Raw genomic sequence first — 11,244 nt, 5'->3', positions numbered from 1 at the left:
TATTGCCTACAGAAAAGTAATGTAGTTATTATCAGCACAAGGTTTAGAAGGTCTTAAACAAGTTATGAGTTTATATTCTTCAACACTCTAGTAAGGATCATTAAGTATACTGGGAAAAATAGACTTGCTTTTTTGAGGCGATGAATGCTTATGAAAAATCATCGACATTTTCCTTAAAAATATTCTTTATGAATTGAAATCAAGTATTTGTTTTAGAGAAAATGTTTCTGAATAGCAACAAGACACAGTCAAATCTAACAAGCTAAAGTTCATCAAATGACAAAGAATATATGCGAATCTAACAATCTTATTAACATCATGAAACCAAATATGTTGCACAAATTCTTCAAATCATCAAAAGTAATAAAAGAAGAAGCCATCCGTAGGTAACTTGTTACTCCCGGCATAAACACTTATAGGCGGAATCCGGTAACACCTCTTGAATAGCATGTGGAAGACAGAGTAGAGTGGCTAGGCTGTGGAGCATGTTCTCCACTTCAACTGACTAATGATATGTTAAGACAACACAAACCACATACATCCATTGTGAGGATGGAATCAGGGATGAAACATCTATAACTAGAAAGGTTAAAGATACAAAGATGGTGAAATACCTTTACCCGGGATCAGTAGCACCTGTGGTAATGGACACACCTTTGTAATGCTTGATCACTTACAACTGATCAACTTTAATACGAAAGTCTTAGGTATTGTCCCTCAGGAAAACTTTTTATAAATATTTATAAAACACATATATATGTTAGATATACACTATCTCTAGAATATATCTTTACCTGGGACGTGTAACACTTGTGTGGATAGACACAACTTTGTAATGCATGATCCATTACACGAAATGAACTTCACTAACGAAGAGTTATACAACGCGTCGTTGGAGAACATTAATCAAATACCTATACAGAATTTTTATGTTAGATAAAAGACATTTCTTGATAGTAAACATAAGAAATGATGACGAAAGATAAGAGACGTAGAGATAAATGTTTTGTTAAAAGATCAAATACTCCTGCCTTAAACTAGCTCCTTGTATTGCATTTTCTTTTAGATATCCCAAGGAAAATATATTCTGTGGTTTGTTTATATATATGTTTATGTTTTTCACAACTTTTTTATTCTTTAATCTTTTAGGATTCAGGTTTAAGGATCTTGGTTCTGAACAACCATTATAATGCAACACAATACATATTTATCATAAACAAATCATTTATCACAATAACCATTATGTTTGTACCAGATTCTTTAAGTCCTCAATTATGTTTGCTCATAAATAAGAAATTTTTCCGCCACTGACAAGTGGCTCCGTGGTGTAGTGGTTAGCACATCTGTCTAGTAAACAGCTAATCCGGGTTCGATTCCCGGCGGAGCCTTTGTTTTCAGTATTCAGGATCGGAACATATATGACTGTGGTAAACCATCATCCGACACCACTGACCTTCATCATCCAGGCCAACAATCATCCAGCAGTGACACATCCACTCCTGCTCGTGGCTGACCATCATCATCCAGGCCAACAATCATCCAGCAGTGACACATCCACTCCTGCTCGTGGCTGACCATCATCATCCAGGCCAACAATCATCCAGCAGTGACACATCCACTCCTGCTGGTGGCTGACCATCATCATCCAGGCCAACAATCATCCAGCAGTGACACGTCCACTCCTTCTCGTGGCTGACCATCATCATCCAGGCCAACAATCATCCAGCAGTGACACGTCCACTCCTGCTCGTGGCTGACCTCCATCATCCAGGCCAACAATCATCCAGCAGTGACACGTCCACTCCTGCTGGTGGCTGACCATCATCATCCAGGCCAACAATCATCCAGCAGTGACACATCCACTCCTGCTGGTGGCTGACCATCATCATCCAGGCCAACAATCATCCAGCAGTGACACATCCACTCCTGCTGGTGGCTGACCATCATCATCCAGGCCAACAATCATCCAGCAGTGACACATCCACTCGTGCTCGTGGCTGACCATCATCATCCAGGCCAACAATCATCCAGCAGTGACACATCCACTCCTGCTGGTGGCTGACCATCATCATCCAAGCCAACAATCATCCAGCAGTGACACATCCACTCCTGCCCGTGGCTGACCATCATCATCCAGGCCAACAATCATCCAGCAGTGACACATCCACTCCTGCTGGTGGCTGACCATCATCATCCAGGCCAACAATCATCCAGCAGTGACATATCCACTCCTGCTGGTGGCTGACCATCATCATCCAGGCCAACAATCATCCAGCAGTGACACATCCACTCCTGCTGGTGGCTGACCATCATCATCCAGGCCAACAATCATCCAGCAGTGACACATCCACTCCTGCTGGTGGCTGACCATCATCATCCAGGCTAACAATCATCCAGCAGTGACACATCCACTCCTGCTCGTGGCTGACCATCATCATCCAGGTCAACAATCATCCAGCAGTGACACATCCACTCCTGCTCGTGGCTGACCATCATCATCCAGGCCAACAATCATCCAGCAGTGACACATCCACTCCTGCTGGTGGCTGACCATCATCATCCAGGCCAACAATCATCCAGCAGTGACACGTCCACTCCTTCTCGTGGCTGACCATCATCATCCAGGCCAACAATCATCCAGCAGTGACACATCCACTCCTGCTAGTGGCTGACCATCATCATCCAGGCCAACAATCATCCAGCAGTGACACATCCACTCCTGCTAGTGGCTGACCTTCATCATCCAGGCCAACAATCATCCAGCAGTGACACATCCACTCCTGCTGGTGGCTGACCATCATCATCCAAGCCAACAATCATCCAGCAGTGACACATCCACTCCTGCCCGTGGCTGACCATCATCATCCAGGCCAACAATCATCCAGCAGTGACACATCCACTCCTGCTGGTGGCTGACCATCATCATCCAGGCCAACAATCATCCAGCAGTGACACGTCCACTCCTGCTGGTGGCTGACCTTCATCATCCAGGCCAACAATCATCCAGCAGTGACACATCCACTCCTGCTGGTGGCTGACCATCATCATCCAAGCCAACAATCATCCAGCAGTGACACGTCCACTCCTGCCCGTGGCTGACCATCATCATCCAGGCCAACAATCATCCAGCAGTGACACATCCACTCCTGCTCGTGGCTGACCATCATCATCCAGGCCAACAATCATCCAGCAGTGACACATCCACTCCTGCTGGTGGCTGACCATCATCATCCAGGCCAACAATCATCCAGCAGTGACACATCCACTCCTGCTAGTGGCTGACCATCATCATCCAGGCCAACAATCATCCAGCAGTGACACATCCACTCCTGCTGGTGGCTGACCATCATCATCCAGGCCAACAATCATCCAGCAGTGACACATCCACTCCTGCTCGTGGCTGACCACCACATGTTGTGCCTCGTGTGTGAAACATAAAGCCCATCATACAGTCGCCACACATCATTAACACATCTATAGTCGTGCTGCTGGACGAGTCTGAAGGTTTAATTATCGTGCCCTGGCAACCTGCCAGTGCGTCTGGTAGGTTGCCAGGGCACGATAATCAATCCTTCAGACTCGTCCACTGTGACGGTATAAGTGATAGTGAAGTGTGTATGTCAAACATACCACATCATGATGGAGGTTTTATTGATCATTAATGTTTGTGTAGGTGTTGGTGAATCATGTCAATATGTTAAACTACTTACGACTGTGTGACATATATACAGTAGAAACCTAACAAGGCTGCAGGTAGTTACTATGTTGTGGGATAACAAGGCTGCAGGTAGTTACTATGTTGTGGGATAACAAGGCTGCAGGTAGTTACTATGTTGTGGGATAACAAGGCTGCAGGTAGTTACGATGTTGTGGGATAACAAGGCTGCAGGTAGTTACTATGTTGTGGGATAACAAGGCTGCAGGTAGTTACTATGTTGTGGGATAACAAGGTGCAGGTAGTTACTATGTTGTGGGATAACAAGGCTGCAGGTAGTTACTATGTTGTGGGATAACAAGGCTGCAGGTAGTTACTATGTTGTGGGATAACAAGGCTGCAGGTAGTTACGTATTTCCTTCAATTTGTTTGACGTTCAGTTACGTTGCAGTAGTGAGGCATTCTCCAACCTACAGACAACACCAATCTATGGATATGGATGAAGCTGAGGCATCTATTGTTAGGAATAGACAGCCACGAGAGAGAGAGAGAGAGAGAGAGAGAGAGAGAGAGAGAGAGAGAGAGAGAGAGAGAGAAGACTGAGAGAGTAGGATTGAGAGGTAGCCGTGTTGGCCAACATAATGTATGTTTGTGGATGACCATCTGAGGTGAAGGTGTTTTCGTCACCATAGACGACACGTTGCCAGAACTCAGCAGGTTTATCCTCCTAGTGGACCACCTCCTCCTCCATCCTCTCCTCCATATTACGTTAAGGTCCGGCTGGCTGCCCGTCGGCCAACACCACACACACACCACAACCTGAGCAGTTGTGTGGGCCCGCCTGGACCCCCTGTGTACCGTGATCCATTGTACATATAACGAAGACATTTACACATCCACTGACCACCATTACGTCACCAAACTTGAGAAATGTTGTTGGTGGTTTGAACAATATCATCATAACTAACACAACCCCAGACAACATCCATGTGCCTCCTACACCTTGCACTCCATGCAGGAGCAGGTATGGTACACATCTCTGCAGCAAGATTATTGACTGGACTGTACCATGTCTTTCCTTCCTTACCAACACATTAGTTACTCGATCGTTCACCACACACCACATGTGTGGACGTGCATTCACCAGAACCATCACTTGTTGACGTGATCATTCACCAAACATCACTTGTGACGTGATCATTCACCAGAACAACATTTGTGTGAACGTGATCATTCACGAAAACCATCACTTGTTTGACGTGATCATTCACCAGAACATCAATTGATGTGACTTGAACATTCACTAGAACATCACTTGTTTGACGTTATCCTATTCCACCAGCACATCCTTGTGTGACGTGATCATTCACCAGCACACCACTTGTGTGTGCGTGATCATTCACCATAACATCCTTGTTTGACATGAATCTTCACCCAGCATATCACTTTGTGTGCCGCGATCATTCCACCAACACACCCCTTTCTATGACGCTATCGTTTCACAGCACATCACTTGTGTAATGCAAATCGTTCACCATCATATGTATAATCTAATGATAGTATACAGTTAATAGAGATAAAGGAGAAGATATATTCTCAGCTGATGTCTGCCTCGACTGCAATATATTCACTATTAACAATATTAGCCATGATCATCTTAAGTGATATAACAATACAGTCCCAACGCAACAATAGGAGCTACAAAAAATAAATTTACATCCATGGCAATATAATCACCTGACAATATTGATGCTGTGAAAAATAGTCTCGGATCATAGCAAACAAAATAGGGCTCCAGGACAATAAGTGTCCCATGACAAAATAAGCGACAAGACAATATATCTCATCAAGATATAGTCACCTTTAAGTATAGCTGATAAAACAATGAAACAACAATAAGAATATTCCTGCCATAACAATATACCTACCATGAAAATGTAGGCAACATAACAAAATTGTCACGAATGAAATAATTAAGGCCATTATAAATAAAGTTACCATAATTAATTTATCAACTCATGATAAAAACCATCAGGAGGCTGACATAAACACTCATTACAGTATAAAAACCATACCACTATAATGACATGATAATATGACATCCATACCTTGCACTATACATTACCAATAGGCGCCATGACATGTATCGGATCATATGATTCAAACAAAATGATAGTTAATAACAAAATATATCCCCAACGACAAAATTAACCATAGCACAAATTAAAAAGCCATCAAGTAAATCATATAGCAACAAAAGATACTGTATATCGTGATGGCAATAATTGAAAATAACAATACAGCCACCTGCCAATATCGTCACAATTACAATGGTAGCTACCATGAAAATAAATAAACCTTGACACTGTAGCTACTTACGTATTACAACCCATGTGAACATATCCACAACAACAGATTTAGTTGTTTAAGACACACTTTCATCCTGCTGATATATAGTCATGATTGGTCCCCCAGTGAATATGGTAACTAAATTGTAACGGCGATCAAGATTGGTCAGTGATTCAGGTAAACTAAATTGTAACGGCGAACATGATTGGTCATGATTATGGTAACTATATTGTAACGACGAATATATATTTAATTTGTGATATGATTTGTCATGTTTGACAGCCTTTTTTAAATGTAGCAATAAAGTCATGTGTATGTACATATTCATGGTTGTTAGCTTTGATCTTATATGGCTGTACCGTCAAGTTGTACTCTATAGTAAATGAACAGTCCTTATTAGAATCGCTATTTTTGTCATGTAGACATATTGTCCTGATGAAAATAATGCCGTAGAGAATAAAATTCAAATGTCTCTTTATTTTTGCGTTTGACAATCTTGTCATATCAGTTTTAAAATCAAATTGGCTTATTGTTATATTGATTGAATAATTGTCATCATGACTGTAATAACATAATGGCAAAATAGTCATGTGCAAATAAGAAGATATGGAGGCTATATTTTCATAATATTTACATAGTCCATGAATTTTTAATATCAAGAAGATTCTAATGTATTATTATGATAGATTAAATATCGTAACATTATAGCCATGGAGAATAAACTATAATGGTGGCTGTAATTGACGTTTTGCTGAATTTTGAAAAATACTCCCTTTGTAAAAGGCATAATTGTCAGTGAGCTATAGTGTTGCATGATATTATATTTTCATAGATGTTAGTAAAGTTATTATGAATAATAAAGTCATTATCTTCTCATTTAGGTTACATTGCCTATGAAATATACAATATCGGACATCTTAGCTATAAATGCAAGGTTATCTTTTTTACAGTTCCATATTGCCATTTGTGTAATCATGTATATTTTGTCATAAGCCTACATTAATCATGATAACAATACTTAATTAAGCTAACAACAAATTGTCATGGTGACTAATATTGTCATTGTGAACTATTTTATCATGATGGATATAATGTCATGTGACTGTTAAAATTTCATGGAGCCTTTTTAATGGAGTTGAATTTTTGCCATAAGGAGAATCTTTCTAGAAAACATATTTTCATTTGAATAAATTTCAGAGTAAAATACATTGTCATGATATGCTATATTTATTTTATAGTTTCATTACTGTCATGGTGAATGTATAATATTGTTGGCTACATTGCCAATGAAGCCATAGTGGCAGGGGTGGGGGCTATATTTTTAAGGTGGTGAATATTCTTGTTACACTTTTGTGAAGATTGCTTTATTATCAATGCGCTAAGTGTTATGTTGTATACATTTTATAGTGGACGTAATGTCATTATAACATACCTCAATGATGGCCTATCCAAATCATTTTTGGTCACATTGCAAGTGAGTAAATATATCACCAGGCAATATTGGCCAGTAAAAATCTTATTTAAACATGCAATAATTTGTCATAAGCGATACATTATCATATAACTATATCATTAAGGAACAAATATATTGTCATTTTGTCTATATTGGTCATATGACTATAATTTCATATAAGTTATTTTGGCCAAGATTATTATATTTCATGATGAAATAGTGTTATGGATTCAGTACAGTCCATGGTGGAATGGTATATTATTGGTTGCAAATAATGCAATAGGAACCCCATAGTGGGGAAGGTGACTACATTTTCATGGTTGGTATCATTTTGTCATTATTTTTTGCTTTGAGTTGCTATATTTTCTGGTGACGTCTGTTGCCATGATGTGTATATAGTCAATTCAATTTGTTGAATTGATTGCACATATTTTCATAGGACTATTTATGGTCATGTTTGTCTATATTATCCTGGTGTTGTGTTGTCATCTTAGAATGGAATGGTCAATGGAGGCAAGTATTACCGTTAAGATTAAATTCAATATGGCAACTAAGTTGACCCTGGGTGCTATATTGTATGCGACTAAATTGTCCTGGTTGCTATATGTCATATTTTTGTTATATTAAACGGTGACTTACATTCATGTTGTCTATATTGTCAAGTAGGTACATTGTCATGTACCTATATCGTTGTGAGGTTATTTTTCTTATCTGGTTGTATAAAGCCAGTATAGCTTACACAACAATATAAGGATACTTGCAAGTGATATATAGTCTTTTAGCTAAACCAGCTATGTGGATATTTTGTCCATGAGAAAATATTATCAAGATAGCTACCTTGTCAATTTACTATATTTTCTAGGTAGTATACAGTTTTGATGTACTATATTGAGCAGTGGTAAGCTTATCTTCTTATTTCAAATATAATGCCATAAATCTAAAGTAACATGTTTGCTACATCAACATGTGAAACATCGTGCTATATTGAAAAAAAAAATTTTTTTATGTCGTAGTGGATTATGTTTTGTGTAAGCATCAATATTTATTGTCATTTATAAGACATGATAGCAAATAATTTATGGTGGGTTATTTGTTAATGTGAGATAACTAAAAAGATATCGTACCTCCTGTCAAGTAATATTGTCAATGTCTTTATAATGAAATGGGTGTGTATCGCAACTTGGTGATCATATTATCATGATGGGAAATATGGTTTATGTAACTCTAATGTTATAGCGATTGGTAATATAATTGTAATGATTTTGTCTTTCTGACTATATATTCATGGAGCAAAAATTGTTATGGGAATAACATTTATATGGTTTCGCATATAGTTAAAATTGGCTATAACTGTCAAGAGACTATAAAATAGATATAAAAACCTGTCTTGGACCCCGCTCTTTTGTCATTGAGACTATTTTGCCCCTAACGGTAAATGTCTTTTAAAGTCCAAAAGTTAATATATTTGTCACAGTGGCATATAAAGCCAATAGTAACCAAACATTTCATGGTGTTTGATTTGTTGCTTGACTATATTGCCAATATACATCATATGACTAAATATAAGATCCACATCATAGACTATATGCCATACATATCATAATTCATCCCGGGGATAGGGGAAAAAGACTACATCCCACGCATTCCTCACGTGTCGTAGAAGCGACTAAAGGGGACGTGAGCGGGTGTGCTGAAACCATCCCCACAAGTATTTTAACTTTCTAAGAGGGGAAACAATAGATAGGTCACGCGTTGAGTGCTCATCCTCCTCAAAGGCTCAAAATGGGTTTTCTAAATGGTGTGTGGATGTACCAAGATGAGAAAAAAAGGAGAGAAATGTAGTAATGTAAGAGAGAAAGTGGAACCTGGAAGTTATTAGGCTCTGAGTGAAACGAAGCTCAAGGGTAAAAGGGAAAGAGGGTTTGGGAAAATCTTGGGAGTAAAAGTCAGGGGTTAGTGAAGGACAAGAGCAAGGGAAGGATAGCACTTAATCCTGCGAAATCAGGATTAGTGGAAGTATGTGATAGAGTATAAGAAATGTAAATTCAGATTGATAAAGTGTAAAACTGAAAGTTGATGGAAGAGAGAAGGTAGATTATTGGTGTGCATATGCACCTGGGCATGAGAAGAATCAAGAGAGCAAGTGTTTTTTGTGGGGAAAGCAAAAAAAATCTGAATGAGTTTGTTAGAGTTTTGTTGCACGAGACCGGGGTTATAGTGATTGTGCTTTAGAATGCAAAGGTAGTAATGGTGGCAGTGAGGGAAAAATTGTATACATGGGGTGTTCATGTTTGTAAATGGAAATTGTGAAGAGCTATGTATATTTATGTGCTGAAAAGTATTGTTGATTGGGAATACCTGGTTTTTAAAGAGAATATACATAATAGAACACGTATGTAAGTAAGGAGAAGAATGGGCCAGAGAGCGTTAGGTGGATTAGTGTTAATTGAAAGTCGCAACTGAAATAATGAAAATAGACTATTGGATGTTTAATATGTGAAGTTGCAGCATGGATGGATGTCGATCATTTATCTTGTGGAGTGCTAAGGTGAAAAATTAGTAGATTTTTCAGAAAAGTGAATAGAGAATGTTGGGATGAAGATAGTAGTGAGAGTAAGTGAGATTGGAAGGAGCCTTGTTTGGAAGGAAGTACCAGGAGGAGGCTGAGAACAGAAATGGAAAAAGGGAGAACAAAGGAATGTAAGGGTAGTGGGGGTAGGAATGGGTGTAATTTTAGGGAAGCAGTGAAGGCTTTGTTGCGCAAAAGATGCTTGTGCATGAGGAGCGTGGGAGTGGGCAGATTAGAAAGGAAGTGCGTGGGAGGGATGAAGAAGTAAGATTGTCAGTGAAAGAGAAGAGAAGGCGTTTGGACGCCTTTTTGCATGGAAATAAGCAAATGAGTGGGAGATTAATAAAAAATGATGCAGGATGTCCCAAGAGGAAAGGTGCAAGAGTGAAAAAGAGGCCAATGAAAGTTTAAGGTGAGAGAGTATTCAATTAAAATTAGGAAATAAAAAGAAGTTTTTGAAGGAGGTAAATAAAGTGCGCAAGACAAGGACAACAAATGGGAAGTTTCAGTGAAGGGGTCTATTGAGGGAGGTGATAACAATAGTGGTGATGTGAGAAGGAGAATTAAGTGAGGATTATTTGAATGTTTTGTTTGAAATGTGGTTATGATAGATAGAGTGGAGATATAGGATGTATCTCTGGTCGAAGTGGTGTGCCAAATGAGAGACTGTAATGTCATGTATCTTATAGACACGTGGATGATTGTCATCGTGGCTATACAGTCCATGTTGGCTATATTGTCATTAAGATTAATTGTTCTGGTAACTATAATTGCCATGGTGGCGAATATTTTCATAGTAGGATGATTGTATTAAGGGCGATTGTAATTAGCAATTCTAGTATAATTTACATGGTGACTGTTTTGCCATAATGATACTATATTGTCATTTAATTTGTAGAATTGATTGAAAATTTATGTAAGAAACGGTTACCGACATGTTTATCTGTATTGTCATGGTGGTTTGTATTTGTCAACAGGGCTATATAGCCATGTAGGCTAAATAGTTCAATTAACATATTACATTGTTTTATGGAAACTATAAAGCCTTCTTGGCTGTATGTTAGGTCACCCATATTGCCATGGTGGGCTGTATGTTAGGTCACTATATAGCCATGATGGCTAATTTGCCATTTTTGTTAATAACAAGGAGGTGACTGTCTTTTCATGTTGGCAATATTGTTCAGAATAGGCTAAATTGTCGAGTAGAAGGTATATATA

The 11,244-nt window shown here is 38.9% G+C and overlaps 1 non-coding gene across 1 annotated transcript; it reads left to right on the top strand.

Annotated features, from left to right (window-relative positions):
- The first annotated feature begins 1,316 nt into the window (after nucleotides 1-1,316).
- Nucleotides 1,317-1,388, top strand: TRNAT-AGU (transfer RNA threonine (anticodon AGU)). Its single transcript has one exon. It is a non-coding gene; the product is annotated as a tRNA-Thr (tRNA).
- The last annotated feature ends 9,856 nt before the right edge of the window (nucleotides 1,389-11,244 follow it).

This window comes from Panulirus ornatus, chromosome 9 (genome assembly GCF_036320965.1).
Source record: "Panulirus ornatus isolate Po-2019 chromosome 9, ASM3632096v1, whole genome shotgun sequence".
Lineage (NCBI taxonomy): Eukaryota > Metazoa > Arthropoda > Malacostraca > Decapoda > Palinuridae > Panulirus > Panulirus ornatus.
This window is presented reverse-complemented; position numbering and strand designations above follow the sequence as displayed.